We start from the raw sequence: 12,290 nt of genomic DNA on the forward strand, positions 1-12,290 counted from the left end.
AGATCTGTCCCAGCGCTTACCTAAGCATTGACCCACACCTTTCCCTTCATTCTCTAAAACTCAGCAAAGCTAGGACACAGGGATGAGAAAATGGATACAATGCAGACAGGGAAACAAACTTGGATATTTGTTATGACTATTCACAGAGTCTACTTCCTGTACCCCTATACAATGACCCCCCACTGACCATTTCTGTCTGATTGCTCTGCTGCTGGAATCAATGTGGCTGCCACTGACCAGAGTACACTTTGACGGGTTCCTCCATACCTGCTTCAGGTATTCAAGCATTCGGTGTCTCAGGTGTCCTTTTGGGAGATTCAGGCCTTTATCTCAGGAGAGTATAAATGCCCACTGGAGCATCCACCCAGCACAGCACCCTCCTACAAAGGCAACAGCATAGTACCTGGCTTCTCAAGCATCAAGAAAATACTGGCATTTAAAAAGTTATTTGTTGTAGCCATCAATATTTCAGAAACATAGAGGTCTAATCTCAAAGCATCTCCTTGTATTAATTTTTGTATTTTTTCATAAAATAATCTCATGTTAATTTTGAAAGAAATTTTCAGTCCCCTAGGCCAACCTCTCACTGTGTATTGGAAAAAATGAGACCCAGAGAGGAGGAATGATGTGCGTGTCACATAACTCGTTAGCAACAAATGCACAATAATGAGAGTCAGGTATTCTGACTTCCTGTAGGCTACTTTGAAAAGCTTTTTTTTTTTTCCAATACATGTTAAAAACAAAAATTTTCAACACCCTTATGTAGTCTTCTTCTGCTTCTAAATATGACTGGAAAATCTATGTCATTTTTTTATACATCTAGGGCTTTTTCTTATTGAAACCAAATCTCCAATGCCATCCCACTAAGAACTTAAATAGAGATGCAAATCTACAGCTGCAAAATGAAAATAAAATACAAATATGATGAGAAAGAAAACTGTGTAGCAAATGTACCTCATTTTCAGTTTTCAAGTCACTGAAAAGAAACAGAATGCTATGACAAAGGGTAGAGATTACGCCTTTTAAAAATGACATAACCATTTTTCTAACAATAAGTGTATTACGTACTTATTTTGGAAAGTCCAGAAAAGTATGATAGATTTTTTTCATATTCAACAAAATTGAGATCATATACTCAAATATCTTTGAAGAGTTTATCAGTCCTTCTAATTTTATCTACCTGTGCTAAAACTAAATATTTTTCACTTGAAAAATATGTGGGATTTCCACTTTTTATCAGAAATTAAATTAGTCCATCTGGCAAGAAATTAATTTCTTTTTGGCTTGTGGGATCTTAGTTCCCTGACCAGGGACTGGACCTGGGCTCTCAGCAGTGAGAGTTTGGAGTCCTAAACACCGGACTGCCAGGGAATTCCCTAACTTAATTTCTCATTAAAAAAAAAAAATCAAAGTTTGTGGAGCCCTGTTGGAGACAGTGATTTCCAGAAATTTCTAGTGATTCAGTGGCTATTGTAGCCCTTGTTTCTGCCATACCAGCTTCTCACTCTGCTAGTAACCTTTCCAAAAATGGCAGCGGAGAAAAGCAGTATTTACTCAGACTTTACTTGACCTTGTAATCTCTACTGTCCAGTCAAATACTATTAGCCTCTTCAGCTTCTTCAATAAATCCATTTCCTATTAATTGATTTCCTCCTTATATCTCCCTATTCCACCTCCCCCCTCCTTAATCCCATCATACTAAATTGTGTATGGGGAAAGTTTTTATAGCTTACATTATAATATTATATATAAAACCTATCATGTATTCTTTTTGGGGTCAGATTTATTTTCAGTCCACAAGCATATTCAAAGTATTAACTACTTATGTGATACTGCTGGCAGCATTTTAACACTCTTTTCAGAATCAAACATTTGGTTCTTCATTAGTGCTGAATCTACATAAAATTGATGATCCTGGTTGTCTTTGTAGTTATTTTGTTTCTAAATCTTGGACTTTATAGAAATAATTAATTATACCATATGTCTGTTTTTTAACTGCTAAATTGGAGAATGGTTTAATAGCTCAAGGGTATTACTTGTGGGAATTTAAGACTTATAAGATTCACTTTCCCCAAAGTCTGTTTTTCTGCAGTGATCTATGGCTTTGATTTTAGTAACAAACCCACCAAAATGAGAGGAGGTCATGGACTTTCATTGTGAGTCAGACTTGCTATCTTAGCCAGAAAGCTAGGTAGAGAGAACATAATTTGGTAGGAAAAACTTACCATGCCAAAACAAATTAACAACTTTCTTAATTAAAAAAAGTAAAATACTGCACCTAATAGGTAGATGAGCTCATATTAAATACCATATTAAACAAGTATGGTTTTATTTTTATTTGCAAGGTGTTTATACTCTGCCAACCAAGCTATACTCTAGCTTAGTTGCTCCGCAGCATGTGGGATCTTCCCGGGCCAGGGATGGATCAAACCCTTGTCCCCTGTATTGGCAGGCAGATTCTTAACCACTGTGTCACCAGGGAATTCTCTCAAGTCTATTTTAAAGTGTCACAAGATAAAGTAATGTGAGGTATTCAAGAAGGCTCTGCGTACCTAATCTGGCAGAGCTTTCTGCAAAATATTTTGGTATTTTATTTATATGTGCATCACTCAGTGAAAGAAGGGAGAGTGGGAGTTTGCCTGAGAAAAGAGAGAGAAAGGTTTCACACTGGCATTACATCAAGGGAGTTTGAGTTGGTCTAATTATCTCTTATTGCATTTTTCACATCTTGAGGTCTGTTTGATGCATAAATTTCTTAAAAGTCTAGACTCATTTAAATAATCTATGTACTTAGAATGCCATTTCTAGCCTCGTTCTTCTGCACACCCCAGAGCTGATCAGAGTGTGGTGATCCCTTTGTTTTCAAATGAGACTTTATGTTCACGTTCTACAGGGGTTAGTAGAGGAAGACAAGAAAATAGTCCCATAATATTTCTGTCAGTTAAGGGGAAAAATGTTTCCTCCTGTATATATCATGATAGGTAATTGAATTAGTACACAAGTAGGAAAGGGTTTGCTATTTCATACTCCTATAGTTTTTTCTTAACCATGAAATTAAAGACATGCCAGCATGGAGCTGTGTATTCCTGATCACTTTCAAATAAACACTGTAGTATATTATTTCTTTTATGTGCTTTTATAGCACATGCAATGCAAGATAATTGACTCCATGACAGATGTCTATATTTCAGAGGAAAATTTATTTGCAAAAGAAGAAACATATATTACTGATTTAACATGGGGCTATTCATTATGTGGCCCAGAAGGTGCTTACTGACGACTTGTAAATTGAAATTAATATTTTCTCTTGTCGTTCTGAATGTGCATAAGCAAATTTCACTGTTTGATATAACCAATTTGAAGCTTATTCTACTATTTGAATGTAACTTTCTGTTCTCAATAAAAGTTGGGAGCTCTTAGATATTACTTGAAGTGCTGTGTAATGAGGAAGGGTGCACTTTTATTTCTTTTCAGGGAAGTCTACAGGCCAGCACATTCCTCAAATTGCCCAGGCTAAGTTCTGTCCCCTCGGCCCATCTTTACAATGAAATGACTACCAGAAAAGTCTAAAGATAAGGAGTACGAGAAAGAAAGATTCTCCATGGAGCTTCCTTTACTCTGTTACTTGTGCTCAAAATGCCACTCTTTTCCAAGACAAAAACTAGTAGGCAACAGCATCTGAAGACTCTGACACTTTTGTGTGAGGTGGACTGGCTTGGAGAATTGGCAGTGTTAGGTAAACAAGGCTGCTGTGAAGGGAAACTGAGAAAAGGGGAGGTTTATGGATGAATGTCCATCTGCACCTACTTTTAACACTGCCTGAGACCAATTCTGCTGCCTGTAAATGAACTCTCTCAATTTTTTCTTTTCTTTTTTTTTCCTACCAGAATTTTTCCCAGGGGAAACTGGGCTCTTTATCCCCATCAGCTGACTAGATACTTCTTGCAATAAGATTCTATCATGAATATAAAATTAAAATAACTAATAGATACAGAGGGATTACCATATTCAGAAAGGATGTAAGTTTAATGAGGTTTCATTTCAGAGACGATTTTTCTTCTAGTGAGAAGAGAAAGAGAAACTTTATTCAGGCAGGTCTCTTCTAGCCTCTTGAACTTGCAAGGGCTTAGCCTTTTGTGCACTAGAGGAAATAAAGGAAGGAAAGGAGATTTTGCAATTAAATTGGAAGTAGTCTTTACAAAAGAGAAACTGGGACACTACGGACTGGTTTTGTAATGACACTTCCAGAGTGCACAGCCAACCTCAGGTGAGGTGGAGCCCTGAGGCCAGGAGAAAGGAGTCTTCTCCTTACCTGTGAATGCAAAATGGTAGGGGTGGCTGGCGTCACTAAGTACATGCTAAGCTTGAGCCTTCAGTGGCTGGACTGCACACAGACTGGTTCTCCCTAAGGCTGTAATGTCTGACATCCAGGCTTGGCGGTGGCTTCCTCAGGCACATTGGCTGTCAGCGCAGCTGAAGCTATTGCTGTGCCCACCAGGACCTTGAGGGTGTAAGAGAAGGCTGCCATCAGGTAACGTTGGATGTGTCATCCCAGCTGTTCTCCTACATTTTAAGGTAAAAATGTGGTCGCCCACTGAACAGGAAAATTATCTTGACATAAAAATGCACAGAATTGATCTTAAAAATAACGACCACCACAGCCATAGGACTCCTGTCCATCCCCATTTCCTTCCCTTCCCACAAGGAGTGACTTCTTATTTAAGGGAGGGTCCCAACTGCTTGCTTTAGTTAATAATGCAGGCCAGGGGAGAGGAATAAGTGTCTTATGGGATGTCTAAACAAAAGAACAGCCCAACGAGCTGTAAACTGACTCAGCTCTGTTTCCTTGCATCTTGTCAGTGCCCATCATTTACAGGATGGATTTCTCATCACTGGCCAAGAGCTTGACGTCATCAGCCTTCTCTGGAATTTGGGAAGTGGGGCGGGTGAAGGCCTGCTCTGAGTCCTGAAGTTTATCCTTGACTCACCACGGCTCGCTGAGAATTCTTTTGGGAGGTGGTCCAGATTTTGCAATCTATCCACTACAGGCATCGGTGTTTTCCCTATAGAGAAATGGATTTTCTTTCCTGGGAGTTCCCCGATGGCTGGAGAGCTTTGCCTCCTTCATGCAGCCTCTCACCCTCTTAGTTGGTTCTCACTCGCTTCCTCACCTTCCACTGGCTTCTACCTCACCTTCTTCGAGATCCCTCCTCCAGGTCTGGTCTTCCTCCATCCCCCAACCCGAGGGCCCCAGAAGGAGAAAGTGCCTGGAAAGACCAGAGCTCACTGCGCTGGGATCTGTGCCGGGAACCTGGATGGGAGAGGTTTGGGGAAAGGGGGATAGGACTTTGGAAGATGATAAGCGGCTGGTGCTGGGAAGGAAAAGGCGCAGTGAACGCACTGTACAGGTTACCTTCGGGGAGGTAAAGGCACTGGCAAACACCTGCCCTTGAATTAAAGGCGTATCAATTTGTGTGAGGTCAGTAATGCACAGCACCAAGCCACTTGGGTAGAAACCCTTCCGACTGGAACATCCCAGATCCCTGGCTTCCAGTTTTGTCCTGCTTCGGGGTGAGGCGGGGAGGGGGTTGATTTCTGGGTTCCCTGCCTGCTGTTTAGGGGAGAAGCGGTCAGAGTGTGCGCGTTGGGCGCACTGCGGGATGAAAAGGGTTTCAAAAAAAGAGATGTGCAGAGGTGGGAAACCAAGCTAGGAAAGGAGGTTCCCCGCGCCAGGCCTCGCGTGCGGGCACGGAAGCACTGCGAAAACCTGAGCGAGGTGGCCTGAATCCAGCGACCGGCAGGCGTGTGCATGTGAAAGAAATTGCACTTTTTCCACAGGTTCAACCCCGGTGCCCCGTTTGCCGGTTCTGCATACTTTCTTTGCCGGAGTCCCTAACCCTGGGCGGGAACAGGAGGGAGGGGTCCTCGATTCTCTCGGGAAAAGTCCTCCCAGCCCCGCGCTGGGCGGAGGGAGAGTCCGACATTTTCCTCGGCCTCTCTCCGGGCAGCCGGCGTGGCCACCTCGCAGGGCTGCTTTTAGGGACTCGGGCGGAGAAAAAGGAGACTTTCAGGCCGGGCCTTGACCCCCTTCCCAGGGCGAGAGTTCCAGCTCTTGGCCACCTCCTGCCCGCTCGTGAGTCCGAACACCCAGGACGGCGATCCCCGCAGGGAAAGCCTGGGACGCTGCGCGCGACCTGGAGCTGACTCTGCGGGGACCTCGTTCCCAACCCCCGCGGCCCGGGAGCGCGAGGGGGCAGGGGCGGAGCGGAGGCGTCGAGCACGGGGCGGGCTCGGGGGCGGCCAGGAATCGCGGAGCCGCCCCGGGGGAGGGACCGGGAGCTGTCCCCTGGAGCTGAGGGCGAGCGGCGGACACGCTTGGGCCCCGCGTGCGCCAGGAGGGAGCGCCTGCCTCCGTCGCGGCCGCCGCGTGCTCGGCCTGTCTCCGCCCAGGGGGCCGGAGCCTCCCAACTAACTCCGCCCGCCGCGCCCGCCGCGCCCGCCGCTCCGCCGTCCGCAGGCTCCCGCTTCCGTCTCGGACTGTGCTCGCAGCCGCGCAGGTTGGTGCTGCCGCCGCCGCTGTGTCCGCTGCCGGCCGGCGGGCAGGGCAAGGGTTGGGGTGGGAGCGCTGAAGGGGGCTCGGGAAGTTGGGCAGATGCTGGGCGGGGACGGAGATCCTGCTGTCTCAGCTCCCTCCGCTTCCCCGCGCCCGAGGCGGTCGTTGGTTTCCTCCCAGGCTGCTGGGGTCGCGGGGGATCCGGCGGCGCGGCCGGGGAGGATTTCGGGCACTGAGCCTTCCTCGCACTCCCCGAGCCCCTCCCTGACCACCCCTCAGCACCACCGCAGCCGAGGCCAGTTGGTAAAGGGGTCACCCTCCCGTCCTCCTCACCTTCGCACTCCTCCTGGCGCCCTCACCCTGTGGGTAAAATTGTTCATTCGGCCTTTTTGCCCCCAACTTGGAGAACTCTCCGTGCCAGTGAGAAAGGCTCCCTGGTTCCCAGACCCGCCCCCGAGACTAGTTTCGGGTCGCAGCGAGGGCCGCCGCGAGGGTAGAGCTGGGCTGGAGCCGAGCAGCGACCCGAGGTGCCTGAGTATCGGCGAGTGCCGGGAAGCGCTGGCAATTCCCTCTCCTCTTCTCTCGAGTCCTGGCCCAGCTCGGCGGTCCTTCCTGCCGTGGAGTGTAATACGCTGGGTGATCGCAGAGGCGGGATGGAAAGTAACCACCACTCGGATACTTGGAAAATAGGGATTTAAGCCTGCTCTCAGTCACATTCCTATTTGTGTGGCCTTGGTCGCGACCCTTTGGACACCCTATGTTCTGTTCTGTAAAACGCGGGTCTGCTTTGCCTGCCGCAGAGGGTCGTTGTGACGATCCAGTGGGATCACTTAGGTGTGCTACTTGATTTTGAGCCACTGGTCTCTGGTCTTATGAAGGTGCCTGATGGCAGGTCCTGTGTTCATTCTAATCGTCAGAGTCCAGGTCCTTCAGCTGAGATGTAATTATGTCTCTCTAGGTGATTTGGCCAATAGCTTTGTTAGGGTAAAAACTCGTGTTTCTGGATCTGATAATTAGTGTTCAGAATTGAAATCGTCTCTTCCCCACCCGACCCAATCAATGTACAAAGCTAGGACCTTACATATTTCTGTGGTCATAGGCTTTAAAATAGCAGAAGATCGTTATTGGCACAAGTCTTTGGAAATAAGAACTGTGCTTGCTTCAGATGTTTGCCAATCTTGAAAACCTCTTTTCCATCTTAAGTGCAAATTTAAGTTTGCTTTTAATTTAAACAGTTCAGGAAGTAGACTTTTATTTTAGTAAAGTAAGTTCAGATATTTAGCTCAAATTACTTGTGCCCTATCATTTGTAAATTTTCAGTTTAAAATCACAGGCACAAGAAGCATTGTTAGCACCACTCTTATCACTTTATGAAGAAAACAAGTAAATGGCCTAAGAAAGTCAGCTTTAGACTTGAAGTTAAATAGCTATGGCTTGTCTTTCATGAATTCATGATTTAATAGGCATTTCATGAGTTCCTGTATTGTGCAGTGCATTGTGCTATGTGCTTTTAAAGAGAGATATAGAATATGTTCCTTGCCCTAGAGGGACTTCCAATCTAACTTAGAGACTAATATTTTTTTTTCATATTTTTATATAAACATCATGTATTCTAGCAACTACATATGGCAAGTAAAATGATGTCAAGAATACATCACTGAAGGCCCTTTAAGATCACTGTTTGGTGAATATACTTAATAGATTGGAAAAAAATAAGTTTAGATAAGCCAGTGTTTTCTGAAATAAAACTTCAGGTGCTTCTACATCATCAAATGGGAGGCATACTTGGAAGTAAAATGAATTCTGTATTTTTAGAATGAAAACTCAGAAAAGCATCCATGTATGTATGAAGTAGTAATCAAATGTTAAAAGCTATAGAAATTTCAATTCTAACTTTAGTCAGTAAGTCAATTTATGGTGTCCATATACAATTTTTTCTCAACTCCTTGAGAAAGGAAATTATACCATAATGCCTGGAAAAAATACAGAGATGGAATAAGCTGAAACTTGAACACTTAATGGCCTGGTGGGCCCTGGATTGATTCCGGAAATTTGGCTTAAAAAGTTACAAGATTCTTAGTGAGACTTTTTTTTTTTAAGAAAACCACTTAAAAAAGTTTGGCTTGGTGCAAAGAATGGGCAGGAATCCCACATGGAAAAGATTGACCAGACCAGGTTGTATTTGGTGTGACTCGGTGACATTTCTGATTCTTTTCCTGCTTCTAGGAAGAATTCATCCATCTGCAGGGTATGCGTAGAATTTCATAGGCTTAACATACCACCAGTACTTGGCTTTGAGAGCTTGGATTCAACTCACACAGTGAGGCTAGGTAGGCTTCGGGACAGCCTGAGGGATATGAAGTTAACTTTACACTTGGCCTTATTGCTCAGTACATTTGTTTTCCTATTTGTGAAATGAGATTAAAGATTGTGTCACTGCTTGGAACTGTGTGGTTTGGTGTAATAGTCATGAATATCGAGCCAGAAAGCTTCTTGTGTGTGTAAGAACTTTCTTTTCCCCTTTAATTCCTTTAGCCAGTAAAAGCTAATTGTGAAAATCACATACAAATAGCTGAAAAGAAGGGCTCTGCATAAAGTTGGTAGTGGTGTCCTGTGTTCTCAAGTCTCGTGAGAGAAGTTTCCATCATTTTATCTCCTACAATTTACTGTACTGATGTAGAGAATAAGACCTTCATCTTATCCAAGGTTGAACAGCTAGTGGCAGGAGTAGAACTATAATTTCAATTGCCTGAAAATAGTTCTCTGGTTTCTCCTTACCCTGTGTGGTCTCTTATCATCCAGGGCACATTAAAAATCTCACATTTATAAATTGTGTATGGTTAAGAATTTTGGCTTTGGGTTCTGATGGGCATGGGTTTGAGTCCTGCCAGGCATTTACTAGTCGTGTAACCCTGGGTAAGTTACTTAACCTCCCGAGTTTTCAGTTTCCTCATCTGCAGAGTGGGAATAAAGGAAGTACTTAGCTCAAAGGACGGTTGTAAGGATTAAATGAACTAATTGATGTGAAGTGCTTAGCACATTGCCTGTTACTTAGTACATACCTGAAACTCAAATAGTTATTTCAGTTTTCTGAGGGGAGGGGGATGACAATGCAAAGGTCCAAAGTTTTAAAATAAATAAGTGCATAAAAGTATACATACAGCACCACTCTCAGTATTTTGAATTAGCCATTCCCAGTGGCTTTGTTAATTTATTTAACAAGTGTTTATTGAGCTCCTACTATGTTGGGCCTTTTCCTAGGCAGTGGCATACAGTGGGATACAAGACGGTCGTAGTCACTCTCTTATGGTCTAAAAGTCTGGGGAGGGATATAGATTTGTAAACAGAAATTTATAATCTTACGTGATTTGTGTGTGGAGTAATGCAGTGAACCACAGAAGGTAGGATGGGATGGTGTCGTACAGTGCGTCACATCCTAACTGGCGTTGGTTGTGGTCAGGGAAGACTTCCCATGAATACACTAAGAATGAGTGATAGTTAGCAACTGAAGAAGTTGGAGGACTGAAGAGTGTTCCAGACCAAGGGGAACAGAGCATGATGTTTAGAATGGAACTCAGGTAGATAATGTAAAAGAGTAAATAAGTGAGAGCTGGAGAGAGAGGTGTGGCAACTGGAGAACCCAGGCTTTGTCTAAAGGGAACAGTAGATACTCAGCTCCAACCAAGCGTTGTCAGGTTGGGATGCAGGCCAAGTGCTGCCAGATGCCCTGATTTTTTTTAAGAGGAGCTTAAAACTCATATTTCATAAATGTGAAATGGCCCAAATGTTTTTAAAACTATTGTGTGGGCCAAAAACCAGATGCATTTTGTAGTTGGTATTCAACCCAGAGCCAGTACTTTATGACCTGTATTTTAGGAAATGAAAGAAGTTTAGTGTGGCTATAGGAATGCATCTTAGAAGAAGAGGTAAGGGAAGAGCCCACAGGTAGGGGCAGAGCCACATCATTCAGGGCCTTGTGGCACTTGCCAAGGAGGGTTGGCTTGATCCTAAGAGCAACGGATGACATAAAAGACTGAAACAAGAGTGGCATGCTTAGATTTGTGTTTACAAGGTATTGATACATTCTGGCTACTGTATGGAAAATGCCTGGGAAGAGGCTATAGTGATAACCATTTAGGAAGCTATTGCAATGGTCCTAGCAAGAAATAAATATGTCTAGAAACAGGGTATTCAAGCAGGTTGGAGAGAGATGGGTAGATTTCAGACATGTGTATGAACTTCCACTGTTGGGAGATAATTCTCCATTAGTCACTCATGTTTCTGCACGTCTTGTGAGCAGAGGTACTGACTGTTTTCATTCCAGACTATCTTTTCAAGGACTTTTATATAGCAGATAGCTATGGAAGATAGAGGTAGCCTTTCTCTATGGAGCAAAGGGCAGGTAGGTTTACTGTCCATTGTAAAAGATTTGGTACTCTAAGCTCAGGGGTCCACTTCTCTAATGCAGATCATTTAGTGTGTAGGTATGCTATGCTAATACTTCTGCTACTGCTTTTTCTGTGAGTAATGTAATCCTCTGTCTCTGACCTAGGAATCTCATTCCTTGTGCCAGCATCCATGAAGCTGTGGTGTGCTTATTTGTTAGCACTAGCCACCAGTTTAGCCACTAGCCACATTGTTTAGATTTGTTTCAATTAATTAAGATAAAAAATGTTACTTCCTCAGTCACACTAGCCACATTTCAAATGCTTAATAGCCACATGTGGCAGGTGGCTACTATAGTGGGTAGAGCAGACACAGAACATTTCCATCATCGCAGAAAGTTCTGTTGGATGTTGTTGGTTTAAAGCTTCAGATTTTTTGTATTCTTGGATGAGTAGAGGCAGAAGTTGTTGATTATGACAGCATACAAATGATGCTTGTTTTGTGTTAGGTTCATCGGGGTTTTTTCATACAAAGGAAATATTTCAGTTTGAATAGTTAGTACAGTATTTAGTTCACACCTGCTGGGGAAAAAAAACGTAGAGAATTATCTGCAATGTCAACTTGGAGACTGGAGCCATGTGGCAGCATAAATTCTCCAGATATATGGCATTCTTCAAAATCATGTGTGACCGTGAGATAGGGACCTGTGCTAAAAGGAGCTTGAACTTCTGAGCACTGTCTTCAGCTTCATCTACTAGCCATGCTTAACATAGAAGGACAAGATTGGCACATTTGCAGCGAGGTTCTGCAACACAGCCAGTCCAAAAGCACCCAGGCAGCACCTGCTGCAACCCAGCTGTGCTGCCTGCACTCACATAAAGGATGGAGGACAGGAACAAGATTTCCACATGGCTCTTGCTCAGGGAGTTTAAGAGGACAGCCTCAAGAAAAGAAGGAACTGGAGTCAAAAGAAAAACCAAAAATCAAACTCCAAACCCAGCAAAACACAGTAGTACTGTAAAGCACAACCTGAAGTGGCACAGCAGAGATGGGGGAGGATGCCAAGAAACAATAAAAGTAGTAGATCCCTGCTTCCCTATCCGTTGTGGGAAGCTCATTTTGAGGAGGGCATGGACCACAAGTACTGGAAAGTGAAAGCACAGTGTTCTTTCTGTCATTCTGTATTTCTGTCAGCCCAGCCAACAGCTGCTGCAGCCGCAAAGGACAGTTTTTTTACCTGCATTGAGTGTGCAGTTGACTGCTAGTCTTGTCATTACAACATAAGCAAAACAAAGGACAGTGGTAGAAATGCTAAACAATAAACACAGAGGCCCTTATAGAAGAATCATAC

General features: G+C 43.9%; 1 protein-coding gene across 15 annotated transcripts in view; it reads left to right on the forward strand.

Moving 5' to 3' along the window:
- The first annotated feature begins 5,120 nt into the window (after positions 1-5,120).
- The window catches only part of PAM (peptidylglycine alpha-amidating monooxygenase), a 280,621-nt gene continuing 273,451 nt past the window's right edge, over positions 5,121-12,290 (forward strand). For 5 of the 15 annotated variants that reach the window (XM_089908397.1, XM_089908399.1, XM_022592016.3 and 2 more), the window contains exon 1: positions 6,295-6,557. The gene's annotated coding sequence lies outside the window, so the exon portion shown is untranslated. Of the gene's footprint in view, positions 5,217-6,286; positions 6,558-12,290 lie in introns of those variants that run through there. The other 10 variants (XM_089908401.1, XM_030759659.2, XM_022592094.3 and 7 more) reach the window with 8 other exon arrangements.

The sequence above is a fragment of the Delphinapterus leucas genome, chromosome 3, assembly GCF_059928025.1.
Source record: "Delphinapterus leucas isolate spDelLeu-1000000601 "Yukka" chromosome 3, BTC_Dleu_Yukka2, whole genome shotgun sequence".
In the NCBI taxonomy this organism is placed as follows: Eukaryota; Metazoa; Chordata; class Mammalia; order Artiodactyla; family Monodontidae; genus Delphinapterus; species Delphinapterus leucas.